The sequence below is a fragment of the Toxorhynchites rutilus genome, chromosome 1, assembly GCF_029784135.1.
Source record: "Toxorhynchites rutilus septentrionalis strain SRP chromosome 1, ASM2978413v1, whole genome shotgun sequence".
Lineage (NCBI taxonomy): Eukaryota > Metazoa > Arthropoda > Insecta > Diptera > Culicidae > Toxorhynchites > Toxorhynchites rutilus.
The window spans coordinates 72,067,399-72,088,619 of record NC_073744.1 but is presented as its reverse complement, the minus strand read 5'-3'; the positions used below and the strand labels follow the sequence as shown (position 1 = coordinate 72,088,619).

General features: G+C 38.4%; 1 protein-coding gene across 21 annotated transcripts in view; it reads right to left on the bottom strand.

The window, feature by feature from the left end:
* Positions 1 to 20,618, bottom strand: part of LOC129762564 (C-terminal-binding protein) — a 172,107-nt gene extending 151,489 nt beyond the window's left edge. For 12 of the 21 annotated variants that reach the window (XM_055760967.1, XM_055760963.1, XM_055760961.1 and 9 more), the window contains exon 1: positions 19,865 to 20,242. The gene's annotated coding sequence lies outside the window, so the exon portion shown is untranslated. The other 9 variants (XM_055760958.1, XM_055760966.1, XM_055760964.1 and 6 more) reach the window with 9 other exon arrangements.
* Positions 20,619 to 21,221: the final 603 nt, after the last annotated feature.

Genomic DNA, 21,221 nt, shown 5'->3' with positions numbered 1-21,221 from the left:
TGCTTGTAGGCGGCCAAGGCATAACCGCGTAGAAGAGCAGAGGAGTGACTGTGCGAAAAGTCACGACCTGCACCGCAACCGCCATCCATCGAACACACAGCACACAATCGAGGGGTATTTAGCTATAAAGCAGGGTCGCCTCTCTAAGCAAGCGAAAAGAAATCTATATGACCAAAGAAGATGAATAATGCGCTGGCGATGGGCAGACGACGAGAGCAAACATCATGAAGCGAAGCACAGAGGAGAAAAAAATTAAGTAAAATAAAATGTGAGGAAAAGAAGATGCTGATGAATAAGCGGGAGAGCAATTTATAACACAATAACATAGCATACAAAACAACGCATCGCAAACGGCACGGCTCCGTCCGGCAACCGCGTTCCTCCCTGCGTTTTGGCATCTTGTCTCCGCCGTCGGATGATATAATGAAGCGAGCAGGTCAGAAGCGGAAAGAATATAAAATGTGAAATGGAAGGAAAAAAAGGGCTCCGAACGGTTTGCAGTAATGGGAGAAAATGTGGGCTTTGGCCTCCAGCTTTTGCCAACTGGGCTTCGGATGAAGAAACACGTGAAAGTATCGAGGGTCGCTCTCTCGGTCGACATTTCATGCGAAGCTTGGAACAATCGGAAAGCAATATCTAGAGGGAAACAAGTTTTTATTGCTATATAAACCATTAATTGGAACGGGTAGCGAATTATTGAAAATAAATCAATTCTCGGTTTAGTACTCAGAAACATTGGTCTTCAACTGAAACTAACCTGTCTAATTTTCAAAATTCACTTCGTGTGAATTTATTTATTGTAATAAAATTATCTCGTTCAGATAACATATTTAATCCCTTCGCACTCCTCAACGATTATCTGCGGACCAAAGGTTCACCAATGACTATCCCTAGTCATAATTAGGCGGAGACACATGTACTATATGCAATTGGTGTTCCGAGTAACAACCTTTTTTTGTCAGAATATCCAAAGGCTTCCCAACTTGATGATGATGATTAATATGACTTTAATGCAACGCACATTCTCTGCATTGTTTCGTATGGAAGATATTCCGTGTTCGTCAGAATGAAGTGTGACCCTGGTTGTAAGTTAAGACAAGATCTGACTACAGAAGCATAAATTCCAGACCACTTTTACCACTTTTTCTTATTCCTGTTGATTTATTAACGTAGGACTATGTCTAACTGGAATATATGGGGGGTAAAACGAGAATCTAAACGCTAAAAATATAACAAATAATGCAAGCATGTTGTCTGGTCGTGTATCCGGTTCCATGCTGCCCGCTCTCAGCTCTTCAGAGCATTGAGGGCACAAGGCAGACAATCGGATATCCCCGTCCGGGATATCTTAGGTAGCCGGGATCCTGATCTTCTGCACCATCTATACCTGTTCCTCAGAAACGCCGATGTCAACGTTTAATGATGTTTTCTTCGTTGTGTCCCTGTTTCATATCCCCCCTATCTGATCTATAAACTTTTACTTAGTCGCGGCAATACATACACACACAGAGCCAAAGGTTGTACCGCTCATGACAACTCTACACGAGCTGATGATTGCGCCGGCTAGTGATCATTCTATTCTGGATTTCTCGAGTCGAGAAAGACGCACCACGCTAGATATGGGGTACAGACTAGGGGGGCGTTGCTGATTAATGGTCAGCTGCATCCCAATAGGAAGTATCCCGTGTCGGGCACACGTACAGAGCATTGAAGACTGCAACATCCCAATTATGAGAACACTTGTAATACTAACCTCGAGCCAACCGCGAGTAATCGGTTACATATTACTAACATAGTTGTAAGCAAACATTGTCAAAATATTGAACTCCCGGCTCCGTTGAGCCTTAATAAAAATATATATTTTGGATAAAAAAAATAATGCAAGACTTCGAATGCGTATAACTCGAGCATTTCTCAATAGATCGCAAAAATGTTTGCATCAATTGATTGAAAATATTGCTATGTAATTCAATAAACAATTGTGTAATTGTAAAATATCAAGCGTTATCTAATCGCGCTAAATCCCACGTTTCGACTGCCCCAATTTGAGTCCTCAAGTAGTACCGACTAAAAATTCGAGGGGTTGTATCCGAGATACGACCGCTTAGGACGTAGGACTACGCAATCTTATGTTTGTGAAATTTGTTGGTTTATCATTTCGGATACTATTTGTGAATACGTCGAAATTTCATAAATAACTCTTTAGTAAAAAGTTCCAGAGACCCTGAAAAGGTTTAAAATGGCTTGCGTGGTTTTGTAGAATGATTTCGAGAAGCAAAGATTCTTTCTTGCCTTTGCGAGAACAATACACTAATTGGTCATATGTCGCAATTTGTTCCTTTATATCAATGCACACATTGCACTGAGTATTTAACGAGAGGCATCTTTCGTGCATCGCCATTCAACAAGCATCAAACACGCGTCTATCAGATACACACAGTTGCAGCGATTCAAATGAAACATCGCGAGAATGACCGTTTATGAAAAATCGTTTCTCGACTCTCGGTCAAGACCGTCAACAAAGCTAGGAGAGCTTGTTGCATCAGAACAGAGCAGATGCACACGAGAGCAAACACGAATGGCAACTAAAAGTATCGAAGGTGTGCTATTCACGTGTACAGGAAATGAACAAGTTCTAAGTTTTGCCTAACGAAAACAAGCAACACACACAAAGCCAAACATTGATGGATAGAAACGACCTATAATCATTTGCACTCTTCTCTATCCCTCTTCGTTGTTTCTATTCCAGCGGCTGCATAAGTTGCTCGTTATTGACAGCTCTGTTCGGGAGAGCACACAAATGGACAGAACAAATGTATGGGGAAATGGGAATGCTTCCAATTTTCATCAATTTAAACCATATACAGACTATGGGATTGTAATGTATAGCATATCAAACAAATCTTAGAAAATTTCCGATTCGATTGATTTGCAAATTTTTAAAATCCGTTCGCAACAAAAATAGTTATTAACGTTAACTTTATTTCATAAAAACGTGCCATGTTTTCTGATTTGGCACCCTTAATGTAAAACGTAGTCCTACGTCAAAAAGAACAACTAGAGCAACAGCGGAATACAATTTGAATACATCAATACTATCACGAAAACAATCGTAGCTAACCATCGTGCATATATTTCTATCCAAGGAAAATAAGAAAATTAAGAAAACGAAGACACCACATAAATTTTGGCGTCACACTTGTCGATATCAATCTCACACCAGCTAGCGAGCAGACAATGCTAAAATCGGTGTTAACGAAGCAGCAACATCAGTAGAACGAATCGTAGTAGGAGTAGCAGAGGCAAACATGTGTAAATTTTACTGTTGTCCAGAGGAGACCCGTTAGTCTCCGTTATCGATCCAACACACATACGCAGTGGTGCAACATTGTTCGATTGTGAAATCTAGAAGTGAGAGCTTTTTCCTTCGAATGAAAATTGAACGTAAAAATTTGTTCAAAAAATTTCATAAAGGGTGCGTGGTTACGACTAAACTGCGGCATTTTGTACCTCCTTCTCCGCAGATGATACTGCTCGTTTAAGCTCTTCAAAACTCTCATACTGTTTGTTAGCTGCATAATATTTTCGTAATCTTCAATATTTTTTCGACCAAAACACACAATAGTTGTCTTATTCTCGTTGTGGAATGAGTGCTTATCAAGCTACATTGAACGGATAGACTCTATTGAGTTGAGACTATTACACATTTATTTGAATAATAACTTTTCCTATTTTTCTGGCAATTCATGGATTCCGTCGCAATAATATCGTAGTCTTGTACAGCTTGATTAATCACCATCATGTGCAGGTTTTTGTTTGTAGAAAGGTGATTGATTGGCAATTCTGTTTCAGATACGCAGTGTGTCTTTCCATGTAGATTTAGAATCAAAATATACTCCCAAGATTTTTGAAAATCCTAGAGTGATAGAGTGATTCATGATTGTTTTGCCGTGTTGGTGGGGCAGGTCCATGCGTTCGATACCTAGCTTGAACGCCTATGTGACAGGTTGTTGCAACGTTTCAGGATATGTTTAGATATACTATCAACAAATATGTTTCCGACAGCAATGGCGAAAGTTCCGGCCGGTTACTGCCCGACAGCGCGTCGAAATATTTTGTAACGTGGTCAATAAAATCATGTTTTATAGGAAATTTGTTCCATTAAATAACCTTTTGTAGTTTTTTCATCGCCATCCGAAAATTGTCCATAAATGTTAGGGTATCAAATATCTATAGATCAAATGACCGATGTTGTTGCCATGATAAAGTTAGCTCTTTTTTGGCATTTTGTTCCACGTTTGAAATAATTTCGGACGATATCGCTGTAATATCGTGTTTGATATTCTCTTCAAACTCTTCTATGGTATTTGGTTTGTTAGTGCAGTGCACAACACAGGGTGTTGACTAAAAATCTTGAATAAAATTCCCTGATGTTCCCTAATTTTCCAGTAAAAAATAAATGCAAATATGCTTCGAAAATTCAATAACCTTAAAAAATAAAACTTATAGGGGAAGGTGGCCCTGACCCGACTCCTTTTTTTCAACGGCAATTCATTACATAAAATTTTCATTATTTGTCGACTTCGGCATACTATAAATCATAAAATATGTTTCATGCTGGTCGGTATGGGTCATGAGTGATGTAAAGCAGAGGCGTCTCGTCCGCCTGTTCAAACTGTCCATAGGACAGGTAGACAACCTCAGAATAAAATGTACATTATTTCACATTTGAAACATGAATGAGGAATTTTTTTTTATCTCTTTTGTTTATTTTAGGCCCATTAGCATTTTAACTGTAACAGAGCCGAATTTTAATCGTGTACATGTCACATATTTATCATATCTATAATTAGCACATTACATACACACAGTTGCCATTTTCGGCGTTTGAGTATTCCCTTCTATACCATTGCATATGGTACACATTTACACAGTAGCCATATAGGCGTATGAGTTTTTCTTCTGTTCTTCCATTATCCAGTTAGACCGGACAACGGAGACAGTTGATTGATCATTGTTGAGTTATTTATAGAACAGCAGCCCGATGTGTCTTGCAGAGCAGAGCAGTTGTATGGATGAATCGATCTTATTTCGACCGTAGATCGATCTCCATCGCTGATGATTGTTGCGTGGACGTAGTTATTCTGTAACAACACAAAGATGGTCAATGAGGGCCCTGAGTTTTGAACTTCGTTTTTGAGCGAACGCGTAACCAATGCGGCTACGGCTAATGAGGAATTATCGAAGGTAATTTTTTGTGATTTGCATATTATCCCGAATATCCTTATTTTATTTTCTACTTTGGTGGAACTCAAACCCACCTTGAAGAATATTATCTGATAGTTACATTTGACTACACCCCAACCCGTGCGCAACACAGCCTTAACGCTACGAAATAAGTAGTACTGACTACCGGGTTCAAACCATTCATCAGAACCCGCCGTCGTTCGAACACAGGGCAAACACAGTCAACTACTTATGAAACGATCACTACTACTAATGCGCTGCCTTGCGTAAAAATGACGTTTTCGGTTCAATATTTCTGCTGAACAAAATCCCTTTCTGTTTCTCTTTCTATTCCTGACGTCATTAAATTTTGAGAGAGGGCACGAGACCGCGAGAGTACACAGCACCAAACACCCCGAGCGAGCGTGACGCAAATAAATAAACGAACAAATTCATTCATTATTTCTGTGGATGTGGTGGTGTTCTTTCGTTGATGTGCGGATTTAATTCAAGTGTTTTTTTCGATTTTGTTCATTCGACAACTTGAGCCCGGTACATATAGTACACGTATGTCTGCTTACGTTTCAAAACCTCCGCTACATTGGCCGGACATGTGGATGAAATAGCTGCGTACTTTAATCTTAATGCTGACAAAATTGTGGTTCAGAGCTATGATAGCGCTACTGTAATGTCCGGAGATAAATCTGGTGAGCAAACATTGGTGAAACAACGGTTATTCACTGTCGCACACACGTTTTGAACTTGGTTTCGCTTCATTCGTGCACAAACAACGAGAAAACGTCAAGGTTTCTCAATACGATCTCATCTCTTGCGGAATTTTTCTCGCAGTCGTCAAAACTCAGCGAGACATTGAAGCAATTTATGGAGACCAATATACCAAATGCAAAAATAGATTATTTGAATTGTGAACCTATCAATGAATGTTTGAGTGGGATTCACCTTGGCGACAGTGTCTTTGAAACTTCTACTACATCCAGAGGTCCTCACGCATTCATGCTTGAGTTCAATACTATATTCTTGCTAAAACTTTTTGCGAATATTTTTGCACATACGGATGTTCTTTATGAAATTTTGCAAAAAAAAAGGAATTAGACGCAGTAGAATTTGTGCGTATCGTCAAGGCTTGCCTTGCTTCTATAGAGGAGCTCAAAGCAGATCGTCATTTCGATAGTACGCTCAAAGATGCAATTGATGTATCTGGCGAAACTATGAATGACAGTAACGTCATCAATTGTCGTCGTTTATATGAATCGATTATAGACAAAATTATTGACGAAATGACGAAACGGTTTTAGGAACTAGATAAATACAAATTCGTTGCTTTGTTGAATCACGAAAAATTTGCCGACTTCGATGTCGCATTACCTACTGGGAATTTGAAAATGCTTATTTCATACCATTCGAAATTCGATGTAATAAGCTGACGGTTCTTTTTAAATTATAGTCATTATTCCAATTACCGTTGGACAAAACCTGCATCAAACTTTCTACAAAACGGCTGGCCAGAATGATACTGACATCACCTAATTCAACGGCATCCGTTGAAAGATTTTTTTTGTTGTTCGACGGATCACGAATTATTTGCGATCGAGATCTGACCAGAAACGATTATTCGGAATTATGGTGATGACTGTGGAAAAAGATTACCTTTATGACATAAGGTAGATGTCTTTATTTTATGAGGAAATCATTGATAAGTTTGCGCTCATAGTTGTAAGTAGGATTCTTTTGTTATACAGGCTAACCTGTTTTTGTGCGGGTTATAGGGACCGCACAAAAAAATGGTGTTCGCTGAACAATTTGAAACAAAACTTTTTGTTATGTGGTGGATAGGGACCGTATAAAAAAGTTTCCTTAAGAAAATAACCTAAATCCATATAATTCCATTCGTGATCAACATTCGATTTCCTTTTTTCCATTTCATAAGCGGCCTACTTTCATTTTCTGCACTAGGATCATAAAATCAACTCTTTGCTCCTGTCAGTAAGCTCCTACTGACACCCTAAAACAAACAAAACAAAAGATGAGAATGGGAATCAACTGACACAGTCCCTATGTAGAGAGATAAATTACATATCAAGGATAGAAAAAAAATGACCGATGACTTCATTTTTTTTTCAAATACCGCACAAAAAAGTCGCACCAAAAAAATCCCACAAAAAAATCGCATAAAAAACCGCACAAAAACTGGTTTTACTGTATAGATAAATGTAGAGAAATAAAAATGTTAAAATCTGTCATCGCAATACTGTTGCTTTAATGTTGAAAATGAAATTGAACATGTAGCTCAGTTGGTCGCGCGTCGCCTCTGATGTAAAGGGGGAAAACAGAGGCCAAATCGGATGTCCCTTTTTTCGACATCCTCAAAATGGTGTCCTAAGCCGACCCCCCATGGCCCTGAACCGAATTTTTGCAGCGAAACTATTCCAAATTGGCAGGAAATGACATACACCCCCAATTATATAGATAATGAGTGAAAATAACTGACGTGCGGAAAACGAATAAAATTATGTTTTGATTTCCGGTTTGCTGATAATGGGTCTAAATACATCAAACTAATGGTCGCAGTGGTAGAATGCTCCTACAGAAGAAGATTGGCTCTAAATGACCACCAATGATGGATACCCCCTACGATATGGGTATTGGGTAAAATGGCTATAATAGTGGAAGTCGAATATCATATTCCAATATTATATTGGTGGTTCCGGAAAACGGAAACGGAGACGAGAACGGAAACAAATACAAAGCATTTCAACAGTCAACACGTGAACACAAACGTCCACACATAGAACCAAACCAACGGGTCGGATTAGGACCACCCTGACTTTTTTCAATTAAGGGGGTATTCTAGTGTAGAGATACGAAGTTCGGACGTTTTTTCGAGCTTCGTAAAAATATAACAAAAAACATTTTTACTATCTATTATATCATTATTTGTTCATCTATCGTTTAACAATAAAACAAAATTTCAACGGAGAAAAAATATTCATAAAGAGAATAGTTAAGAGCTGAAGTGAGGGGGAGCAACAAAAGATTGTGCCATGGCTTACACGATTCCAGCCCTTCTGGTTGTCTGAAACAAAAAAAATCGAACAGATTCTGAATCAGTAAAGATGCCGCTATCGCATGAACTTCGGACAAGTCAAAAACATCTTTTTTTTGCGAAATGGCGGCCTTTTGAAAAACAAAATGCGGTTTAAAACGATTTTTTACGTTTCCTGATTTTTTAAAAATAGTAAAATTTGAAAAGTAAATTTTTAGAGGTCTGCAGATTATATCCATATAAATTTGATATGAATCGGTTCAGTAGAACTTGAGACATCGTGTACGCCAGTTTGAAAAAAAATAGTTTCAAAAAAAAACGCGTTCGAAGATCATTGTTATGACCGTACCAGGCTAGATTCCGCATCACTAATATGGCTCCAACTCGGTAAATAATAGGATTTTCAATATGTCCTTTCTAGAGTATATTTTTAAATACCTGAACTACAGAAATACGAAATATATCAAATTTTAAACTAGAATACTGCCTTAACGCCATGCCGTGTACTACAGATAACAGGTAAATTCAATTTATATTGCTTGTTTTGATGAACATATTATAAGCAATCTAGATTGCCTAGTATTGTAATTTTTCGACATCTTTAAGAGCATTTAATTCATTTTCCGTGCAGATCAAAAATCTATCTTTTCCTTTTTTTAAGCATCGAAAACACAAAACGGCGCCAAAATGATAGAATGAAGGGAGCAGGAAAACCATACAAACCATACAACCAAATTGCCAGCCTAGTGATATCTTTCATTTGACATTACCAAAAATTTTGAATGCTTGTGAACTGGTTCGTGACATCAACTGTAGAACTGGCGCTAAAACCAAGATTTGTATTTCAATATAAAAAATAAAATATTGGAAAAATGCTTTTGATTTTCCAAAGATCGATTTTGTGGCAGAGATTTAAACAGTATATTAATCACTGCGCTATTTTGATTGCCCAATCCTATTCGTAAATCTAGTAGAAACAGTTTTGTAAGTTCGGTCATTCCAAACAAGTTGTATTTACCTCATCACTTTCGCTGATGATTGCGACGAAATTGGATGATGACATCAGTTCCAACGAAAATATTGTTTTCTAGAACTGGCGCTATAGGCAAGAACCACTTTCGATTAAATCTTAAACGTATGATTTCATGGGATTTTTGCTAGCTGAGTTCTGAGCAAATATCAATCGTGGATTTTCTAATAATAATTTTCAATTAGTTCATATAACTAAATAATTCTCTTACGTTGACAAGGTGAACGCCCTGTAAAATGCATTTTTCTGGCCATCAAGTTTTTTCTTGTGGCCTTCATACTGAGAAACAAAATGAAATGATGTTTGAGTAGAAATATAAAATGTGTATTCTCTATTTAAAGAAAATACGGTTTTTATATAGAATAATCAATAAATAAATTGTAAAAAACAAGCATTTCAAATCAAACATTTGATTTCTTAAAGATCTATTCGGCAAAGATCGATTTTTTGGTACCGATCGATCCCTTCGCCGTTTAGAGAATCGATTTTTCAAGATCGATCTTTTTCTAAAGATCGCCCAGTCCTAGTATTGATGCTCTCGTTCCTTGAGCTTGAGCTTGCTTGAGCTTGGGTAGACTGTACAATTCGTAGTTGCTCTCCGTGATTAACCTGAACCAACCAAATTGCACAAAGAACACACAGAATGACACTTGGGACTAGCAAATCATTCTCGTTGTGCAATTTTCGGTGATTCGAGCTTTAAATGGACAATAACGACGCCGGCCACGTCCTTACAGTCAACAGGGGAAGGGAAGGAATGTTAGTATGATATTCGCCGCCCGAAGGCCAGAAGGGTCGCCTCTATAGCGTGGTTCCCTAGCGTTTAGCGTAGTTGTTAGTGGGAATGGTTAAGCAAAATCAGGATTCGCTGCGGTAAGTGATGTGATTCTAAAAACGTGAACTCTCAACTATTCGGAGAATTGAGATTTGAAAAGAATATACATTCTTATCGGACCGGTCATGCATTTCGTTATTCATCGTGCGTTGCACATAGATATTTTTTCCTGACCTGAGAACGTCTTAAAAACTCCTTTAAAATCTCGCGATCTATATACTTTAATTCAATCGATTAGACCAATGTTATTTTTGGCAACCTGGCAAACTGGAAATCTATATATTCTATTATTTCAGGGCGACAGAGGATTATCTTTGAATGATTTGAGAAGGCAACCGAAAGTTATCCCCTACAAAAAAAAAAACTCAAACAACACGCTCCGTTACTCAGGCCGCGTATTCCCTATTCCAATACAACTCTTAACATTAAAGTTATTAAATTCATATTAGTTACATAAGTACATCTTAACAGTGAAGAATGTATGAAAGCAGTATGGACTAAAAGATTATTCAATTAAACAGTCAGTGATCATCTGGAATCAGTACTGAATTTTAGAAACTATTTCCTTAATAAAAAAATCCCTCAGCATTAAACACTGAATTATTTATATTTATAACCCGGATCGCAGAACACATTACAGCAAGGATTGTTGAATTTATTAGATTATTTATCTTTGTAAATCATGTGCTAATGAAAAAAAAAACATGGATACTTATTATATGTCATCAAGATTTTGTGACATGAAGCACCGCGTTAAATTGTATGTAGCCCGGATTGATAATGATCTCTAAGGCGTCGATGAGATTGAATGCAACTCCATACAAAAATGCGGCTACTCGAACGGTATACAATCGCGAGAAGTGAACAACTACATAGAACTCCACCGGTGTGACTACATTAAAACGAGGCGAGTGGAAGCAATCCAACTACACCAATATTATCCCATGTGTCTGCCCGCTTTCAACGACCGCACACGATCAGCACACTCTCGTACACAACCGCATCCACCATCACCTAAAATTGATTGACAATTTATCTGTCTCTCACACAACACCTAGAGACTTTCTGCAAGCGAAGTGCATTTCGGTCCGGCTATTGAAATTGCGAGTTTATATTATTGAGTAAGTATTAGATTAGGCAGTAAAACGTACTACTCTCTCCAGTGGTTGAAACAGAAGTGAAAAATTTTATTTCCTAATTTATTACATGGTTGCTGTGTTTGAATCTTCGGTCTGAACGCCTACTACTTCTAACACTCCTCCTCGATCAGATCCGGACGAATTCCTACTTCACAGCGTAGTTTTTCCAGTCGAAGTCGTTGAAGTGGCTTCGTGAGAACGTCGGCCAACATGGACTCCGTTGGACAATACTCTATTTTAATGATCTCCTTCTCTTGCAGGTCGCGAACGAAGAAGAACTTGGTGTCGATGTGCTTGCTGCGTCGTTCGATTCGGTCGCCTTCCACCAACTTGATGCAACTTTGGTTGTCCTCAAATACAGTAATGGGACCATCGATGCCTACGCCGATTTCCTCCATCAAACGTTTGGTCCAGACGAGCTCCTGGCAACCTTCAGCAAGCGCCACGAACTCCGCTTCAGTCGAACTTAGTGCAACGCACGTTTGCTTCCGCGAACCCGCCGCAATTGGTCCACCTCCGAACATGATGAGGATACCGGAGTTCGACTTCCTGTCGCGAGAATCTCCGGCCCAGTCCGCATCCACAAACATCTTCAATCCACCGGTCGATGAACCTAGCTGCAGCTTGTGGTCACTGGTGGAATTCAAGTAGCGCAGGATCCTCTTGGCTTCAGTCCAATCCTGGCCGTTAGGGCAGCTGGACTTCTGCGCCAATATCGAGACACTCACCGCAATGTCCGGCCGTGTGTGCACTGCTACGTACAGGAGACCACCGATCAGACTCAAATAATCGTGGTTATTGGGTAACTGATCCATCTCCTCCTTCTGCTGTAGGTAGCTGATGTCGATAGGAATTTTCGATGGTTTCGCCTTGTCCAAGCCAAAACGTTGTGCCAATTTCCGGATGTACGAGGTCTGGTTGATCTTGAATCCGGACGCACTTCGTTCCACCTCCATTCCAAGGAAATGACGAACGTCTCCCAAATTCGTCACGTTGAAATGGGCTTGGAAACTCTGGAAGATACCCTTGAATTCCTTTTCCGTCTGCGTCACGACGATCATATCATCAACGTAGATGAGGATATACGACCACGTACCATTCTTCAGTTGCACGTACAAGCATGGATCCGACTTCGTTGGCTGGAATCCCATGGCCTTGAAAACGGAATCCACTTTCCGGTTCCATACGCGCGCTGATTGCTTCACGGCTTCCCACAGCTCCTCCAGCTCCAGGTACGTCTCCACCGCGAATTTCCACGTTGGCCAATTCTCTCGGCCGCTCAGACGCTCGATCGGCGGAAGACTTGAAAGATTCTGCTGGACTTGCTGCGGGATCGCTTGACCATCACCAGCTCCGGTAGACATCTTGCGAAAAAATCTTGAAGAATAACTGGGCTCACAACCTATTAGATTAGGCAGTAAAACGTACTACTCTCTCCAATGGTTGAAACAGAAGTGAAAAATTTTATTTCCTAATTTATTACATGGTTGCTGTGTTTGAATCTTCGGTCTGAACGCCTACTACTTCTAACAGTAAGAAAGCTAAAAAAAAAAGAAAACCTAAACAGAACTTGGCTAGGATGTTAATGTCTCTCGACATGGTTGACCCGTCGTCCTGTTGGCCGGATTGGTGTGATTTCTTCCTCTATGCGTCACTACTACTACAAAACACATCCGCTAAAATGAAGCCTACCATACACGCACTAACCACAGTATACGAGAGAACAAACAGAATGACGCCAGAATCGAGTAAAATTTGCCACCGAAAATCTCACGAGCAAATTTGTATATAACAAAACCTTAAAGTAGAGATGGGCAAAACAGCTCACTTTGATGAACGGTTCACTCACTAACCGTTCATCTAAGTGAATCAGTTCTTTTGAACCGTTCTTTCGCTCTTTCGTTCAGCGATATTAGGAACAACACAGAATGTTGGCTGGAACCCAACATCAATAGACAGCAGCATCAATATTGATATCGTTGGATTGGATAGTGTACGTATGGGATTTATATTTTGAAATGTAGTGGGGAAAGATAAGCTGCTTCATTAAAAGTCGCAAACTGTATGTGAAAATATATTACATAAACAAAAGTTTATGTAATAATTTGATGCGCACAAAATATGTGCAATTTTTCATATTCTCTTTTTGGAAAACACACAGGTTCACGCAATAGGCCAAACAATGAATTGAAAGCAACGAAAAAACTTTTTTCTCAACATACCCTCACTATAAAATTTTATGTTTACTTAATCCATGAATCACCCGAGCTTCCCCCAGATTTTTTCTGATAATTAGAAAGTATATGATATGTATATGAAGTTTTGCTTTTAAAACTTTTAAAAATCTAATTTAATTTTTCAACCCAAAATTGAGAATACATTAACAAAATAAACCCTGCGTTACACGCATTTTGTTCATAAATGACAAATCGTTTTATTTTCCTTACAAGCATTCTCGTTATATTTATCCATCCCGCCCAGCGCAAATCAGTTCAGCTGCACTCGTTCGTTCGCAAACAATTTGCCCGCAAACACTTCGTTCCCAAACAGTTCACTCTCAATCAGTTCTTTCCCATAGAGTTCACTCGCAAACAGTTCGTTCACAAACAGTTCACTCTCCAACAGTTCACTCGCAAACCGTTCTTACGGAATCAGTTCGTTCACAAACCGTTCGCTCGCATTCAGTTCGGGGGGAGAACTATCGTTCTTTGAAAAAGAACGACCGCTCGTTCACTCTTTTCGGCGAACTAGTTCTTTCGTACCGTTCGTGAACGGTTTGCCCATCTCTACCTTAAAGATTTGAAAATGAAATAGTTCATCGATTTTGGAACAACTTTTTACTATCACACTTGAACCAGTATTATTTTTCACAGAAAACGCCGAATGTATTTTTCACCGAGCCAAAACATGTTAAAACACATTAAACGACGAAATAAAAAAACAAACGCGGAGCAAAGACAAACACATCCGCATCCGACGGCTGTTCAATTGAGACGCCCCTAGTATTGATGCTCTCGTTTCAGCGTAAAACTTGGCATCATAAGCGTTAGCGTTTCCATGCGAGACAACAGATCATTTTCGTAGTGGTAAAAACCTCCGCAAACTTATCACCCGATAGCGATCCCTCTCAAAATGACCCAGGGGTTCATTTTTCTAATCATATTGAGCAAATTTATTATTTTTGTGGCGTTTCCGCGAACGTACAATTGTTGTTCGGATGGATCAGAAGACACGTCATAGTGGAACTTAAGATCGGAAGCTCAGGTTGAAGATGTTGAGAACAATTGAGGGGAAACCCGGGACCCTCGGACTACGACATCACCAACAAACCAGTGGCGTCTCGTGCACCTGTTCAAAATGTTCGTAGGACAGGTAGGTAAAAAAAATCAGATTTAAAAAAAAATATCGAAGGTATTTTATTTGTGGTTTTCAAATTATCACCAATATTCTTATTTTTTCCTCTTTGCGTAAAACTTTTCCACCGTGAAGAATGTAATCTGGTAAGCAGTAATGACTACCGGATTCAACCCTTTCATCTGAACCCGCCGTCATTCTAACACTTTTCTGCATTTTAAGTGCGACTGGGCAAACACAGTCAGCTATGTATGAAGCGATCACAACCTCTAATGCGCTGCCTTGCGTAAAAGTGATTTTTTAGGTTCAAAGTATTCTGCTGAACCATGCCGATGGAAACGATACAAAACACACACCATTGATGATTGAACAGGTAGCTCACTTGGTCACGCGTTGCCTCTGCAAAAACTCTAACTCTAACTAAAGTACCATCCTGATAATCAATATGCGAGGACGCTGTAGCAATATCTGGTGGGCAAGAGACGCACTCGAAAGTTGTACAACAAGGCTTTGACGAAGTACGAAGGATGATGAAACATACGTGAAGCTGGGTTTTAAACAGCTCCCAGGCCTGTAATTCTACAAGACCATTGCCAGAGGGGATGTCTTTAGCAAATTTAAGTTCTTTTTCGCTGATGAATTTGCCATTAGGTAATTGTCAACCGAAAATCGAACATGGGCGCCAAAGTAATTCAGGATACTACAGACATTAAGAGGTGGTAGCATAAAATGGCCACTGAAGTTGACCAACAGATAATCCAAATTTTTATGGAGAGTATCCGAAGAGAAGTACGAAAATTTATCAAAACATTACCGGAATATTTTTTAAAATATTTTTTCTGAAAAGAACATACGGGGTCTTTCAGATTAAACGCCCACGTTTTAAACGTTTTAAACGCGTTTAAAACGGTGAACAAAATTCTTCATGCACAAATCTGGCATTACGACTTCGATGCTGTTGAAAATCCGAGTTATTACTCATTAAGGCTTCGGTTGCTCGAATAATACGATTTCAATAAAAATACACGTTCTTGTAAATTGTACATCTCGACAGCAAAAACCATCCTATCAGATTGAACGAGTAGCAGAATATGATCGTCCCGAAGTGGGGAATACATTGTTACCATCGACGGAGCGAACAAAAAATTTATAAGGAGCTATTCGTTTTTTTTTTGCGTGAGCGTTTAATCCCTGTATTTATACCTTTAACCGATTCCGATATACAACTGGTTTTGTGATTCGAAACTCTAAATGAATCAAGCTTTGTTCCAGAGGTTTCGTTTTCCAACAAATTTTAAGATAACAGTTCAAAAAATAAGAACTCCCAACGCTTGAAAAAAAGTCATAAAGTTGCTTTGAAGTCATACACATAGGATAGGACATGTTCTAATTCTATTTAGATTTATATTTGTTTTGCTTTCGCCCAGTGCAGTAGCTTCCGTTTCTACAGCTTCAACACCAACGCAAGTTTGTGTGACTGCTTCAAATTCTGGTAATAATCTACAAAATCATTCGATCGTAAATGAGCCTCTCTAGATTGTGTTAACCGAAGGATTTCAGTGAAAGCCATCGTGAGTATTATTTTCATGACGCGACAGATATGTTTTGACGTAGGATTACGTCTTTCGGGAACATATTGGGGTACAAATTGAAAATCGAAAATCGAGCACATCGTGGAAACTGTCCAATTTCAAACGCTTATTGCTCAGTCATTTCATGATGGATTGATGAAATTTTTGCGTCAATCGATTTCAGCACTCCATAACAATTTTTTATATTTAAGAAAATAATATATGTCATGAAACTAACTATCGAACAATTGAAAAATATCAACCTCTATCTTAACGGAAGTACCCACTTCTGATTGGTCGAAATCGACGACACATGCGGCGGGTCCCTAACAGAGACATCAAAACCAAGCTGCATGGGGGAAATCGGTGCTGCAAATACACGAAAGCAGAGGGAGCTTTTATTCCTACCGAAATGTATTCCCTAACAGAGACATCAAAACCAAGCTGCCTGGGGGAAATCGGCATTGCAAATACATGAAAGTAGAGAGAGCTTTTTTTTCCTACCGAAATGTGTTCTCTATCAGAGACAATCAAACCAAATCATTATCAAAGAGTTGTAATGTAATTCTTCAAACATCCAAAATCAACAGATAGCCTAACGGAATCCTACGTCAACTATGCGGTCGTGTCTCGGACACAACCCTCCTATGACTTTTTTTTTTAATTTGTGCTTGTTATATGTTCCCGAGAACGTTATCCTACGTCAAACGTATCGATGACTCTTTTAGATATTTTCAATTCTTAAAACAAGAAGTTTCAAAGCAAAATGGATTTTCACGATAGTATGAGCGCACTTTTGAAATTCACATATACTGTGATTTTATAAGAAAAAGATATAAGGTGTTATTTATTCATTATAAAGCTAGCCTTATGAGAAAAACTTTGCTTCTTCTCACCTTAGATCGATCATGAGAAAGCAAGTTTTCACGCTACACATGAATGCCAGAATGATTCACATGCAGACCAGAGACATATTATTATTTGTGGCAACAAGTGAATCTACAATCCATTTGGTTCCTTTTCGATTTAAAGGTAGGACTCGATCATATACAGACTCTATTTTATACTGACTCGATTATATATGATCCGATGATATACAATTCAAGACGCGATTATATACAGTTCAAATTCTTTTTTATATTTCAAATATGACTTATTTCAAGCGAAAATGAAATATTTTAAAGTTAAAGTAAAAACTTATTCGCTATTATAGCTACAGTGGAGTCAAAATTGTGATTTTGTTAGATTCTAGTTAGATTCGTCAGGAATTGTTTGAAATGATATTGGAGCAAAATTAAAAATAGGAGTTGGATGTCAAAGGACGGAATGGAAAGCGGATAGAGAGCTTCAATTTGGTGTATAGAAACATTCAAAAATATTAAGTATTTATCAAATAAAATTAACAATAAAGCTTTAAAAACTACTAATTTCTAAATTTTTCTCTTCTAGAATGTTATCTAAATCCAATAACTTGGAAGTTTCACAACTTAAATTCTCTCATCTTCCAAATGGAAGCAGCAGAATTGTCCTACGTAGCGTAATTTTTAAATTAGGGCCGGTTTAATGCAAACAGAGCCCGTAATAGGGAAAAAGTTCTATAACTGTCATTGTTGAAATTCGAACACTTGCGTAGAAAGAGTTTTTAATCAAATATGATTCTCCATCACCTCCTGATAGAATTCGGATTTTTTTTTTGTGTGAGAAAGACATTTTATGACTTTAGGGGGATGAATCAAAAAAGTTAAGTCTTCTTTTATATTACCCAAAAAAGGAAATCTGTATGAAAACATTTTTTGACTCTATTTTATACAGGATTCGATTATGTACAGTAAAAAATTATTAGAGACTGTATATAATCGAGTCAACCCTGCACTTTATTTTTTTTAAAGTAAGACTATCGTATATCACTTTATCAAAACAAAAATTCTTGCGAATTATTTCATCATCTGCGCACATCCATTTACAGGTAAACTTCGATATAACGTACATTTCACTTTCAAAATTGTACGTTGTATCGAATTGTACGTTATATCGAAGCATAATAAAGTACTCACAAACGTAGTCTGTAATACATTATTGTGTTGCTGTTTTAGTCAAGTTGATGAATAACTTCAATTAGAAGACGAAGCCAGCCTTTCTCATGATGTTTCCCTTCGTACTGTTGATTAAAGCTTGATTCATTTAGAATCCGGAATCACAAAACCAGCTGTATTTCGAGATTGATTGGAGGTACAAAACTTGTTTTAGCATCACAATACAGATAATTCATTGTTCTATCAGAAAAAAAAATATTGAAAAAAAAAATTCCTTTACACTTTGGAAATGTGTACGTTATATCGAGATAAAATGTATGTTATATCGAGGGTACGTTATAACGAGGGTACGTTATATCGAAGTTTCCCTGTATAAACATAAAGACGAGCAAAATAACTAATTGTTTGCAAGGAACTCAAGTAGCATTATTGGACTTATCGAAAAAAATATGAATTGCCAGGCAAGGTTTATGAGCAACGGGCTGGAAAATTAAGTGCTAGCGATGGTAGAGTTTGCGAACGTAATGTGCGAGATAGCTGTTTTGATTCAGTCATATACATTTCATGTTGAGCGCAAATAATTACGACACCATATTTTGTTTACCAATTCTAATATACTTCCCCTACTAATCCAATCCGATATGTACCTTATTTGTTTATAAAAATGCTGCAATCCTCTATGCATTGGCTTAGTATCATTTAGTCCTATTTTTTTCCAGAAGATTGTTCTTCTTCATAGAAGAAAACCGACCAGTGTACCATCGAATACCCCTCATCGTTGACACTGCGACAACACTCGGTAATTTCGATGATAAATCTTTTGGAGAAGTTAATAATTTCACAAAATAACAAGTTTGACAACCAAGGAAACAGTGGATTTCGAAAAGAACATGATACATTACAATAACAATCTTACAAAAAACTTGTCATTATGCTGTGGCAGCGCATAAACATTCGCAAAACCCGCAGACTTTTCCCTGCAAATACTAAATGTGAAAGCGAAACATACGCTGCAGGTGCGCAATTACTGTTACCAACACTTATCCATCTTTTCAGCGTTATATGTCCTGGTGGTGCTCCCCAAACGGCCCATGGAAAACAGATTGTGAACGAGGGTGTTGACAGTAATTAAGTAATGCAAAATTGCCGAGAGGACAATGGGGGAAGCGTGCGCGAGAGATGCTGTGGTGTACACGGCTTGTTTTGCGCGCTGTTGGCAGTAAAATAGCTGGCAGCATCGGGAGGAACCAAAACGACAGTTCCAAATATTCTTATAATAGAAGAGTTTACGCAAAACGCCAACATATGAATTCACGGAATCGTTAAATTTAAACAACAATGTTGCCGACTCTCTGTTATTGTCGAGAATACATGTTATCTAAATTGATTCCTGGCAACCCTTCCGCCCATAACGGAATCGTTAATCTTTCAGTTCTTATCCCACCAAAGAAAAAAAACAATTGAGAAAAATAAATTAAATGACAGTGAATGAACCGATGCCAGATCCAAGCCAACGAATTCAGGAAGTTCCGAAACGAGCTGTTGGTTTTTTTTCTTCTCCTGAGTTTGCATATATTTTACAGCACTCCGCCGCTGTGTAAATTAAGCTTACCTTTGTCTGAATGTGTTCAATCGTGCTCTCGTTCGAGATAATCCAAGAGTGCGCTACTTTTTTTTGCTTTATTTATGTTCGTTCGGTGAACCGTCAATCACTCACTCGCTCACTGTTTTTTCCTCTTCTAGAAAATGCCAAAAGATAACCTTCACTACATTAGCTACCTGTTTTGGTTTATAGCACGAGAATGTAACTTCAAAATTGCACTTTTTCCAGTTGAATCCTAAGGGGGCAAACAGCACAATTTTCACCGTCAAAAATGCAAGTTTATACAAATATCCAAGTACTTTTTCTATTTCTATCTGTTAGAAAAATTACATCTCCAAATGCACTCGAAAACACTATTCCCTAGAAAAATAATCCACAAATGCTATGCAGCACCTTTCGCAAGACGGCAACAGAAAATCGGAAACCGAATTGATTGTGGTGGTAGCGGCGGCGACAGCAATTTTCACCTTCAGATTTCCACCGAAGACCACAACTCTCCCCGCTGGAAAATATCTTTTTCACATCCGGCTTGAAATGCGTTGCACTTTGACGCCACTTTCAACCCGGAAACAACGTTCACAATCACGGAAATTTAAGGATCGATCGGGAAAAGTTACCAATAAGACCGAACACACTCCTAAATTCACACAAGCTCTCTCCCGGCAAAAAAAACGGCGTACGGCGAGAAAAATGGACGCGTCTCTTCCAGCATTTAGCTGCTGTGTTACCAGAGGACAGTCGCAACAGCGGTATCCACCTATCTCGCTCACTCCTGCGTGATGGATACGAAAGCAGAGTCATTTTTTCAATTTCTTTGATGTTGGCATCCATGAGTGAACGGGCTGCGTTTTGTAATTGCAACGCATTCAAGAGATTACACCGAAGGCATAGGTTATTACATGACAGCAACTCAAATATCTCTATATTGAGGTGTATCAAAAAATATGCATTAATCTGAACAATAATAAATTAAGCATATCGATTTTTATATTAATATTCGGTAATTTTTGAAAAAAATTCAGGATCGCAAATCAATATATACATATCTGTGAAATATTCCACAAGTTTTTTTTCTTTTTCTCACATATTATATTGTGCGTTTATTCCCTAACTGGACACAACGGTTCGAAATAAGCGCGCTACACATACAGCGTCACCGTCACCATCCCATCAACTATTCTCTTGGACTTATTTTGCCGACGTCAAAGTTGCCGGTGATTGTGTATGTGAATACTACCCAAGGAGCTGGAATTGACAGGTGGTTCGTTTTCGACAGTATGAGGATAAGGCATGGATGATGCGAGAGGGGATGAAAAATGACAGCGGCTTTTTTTGTTTATAAACAAAGTAGATCAAATCTTTATGC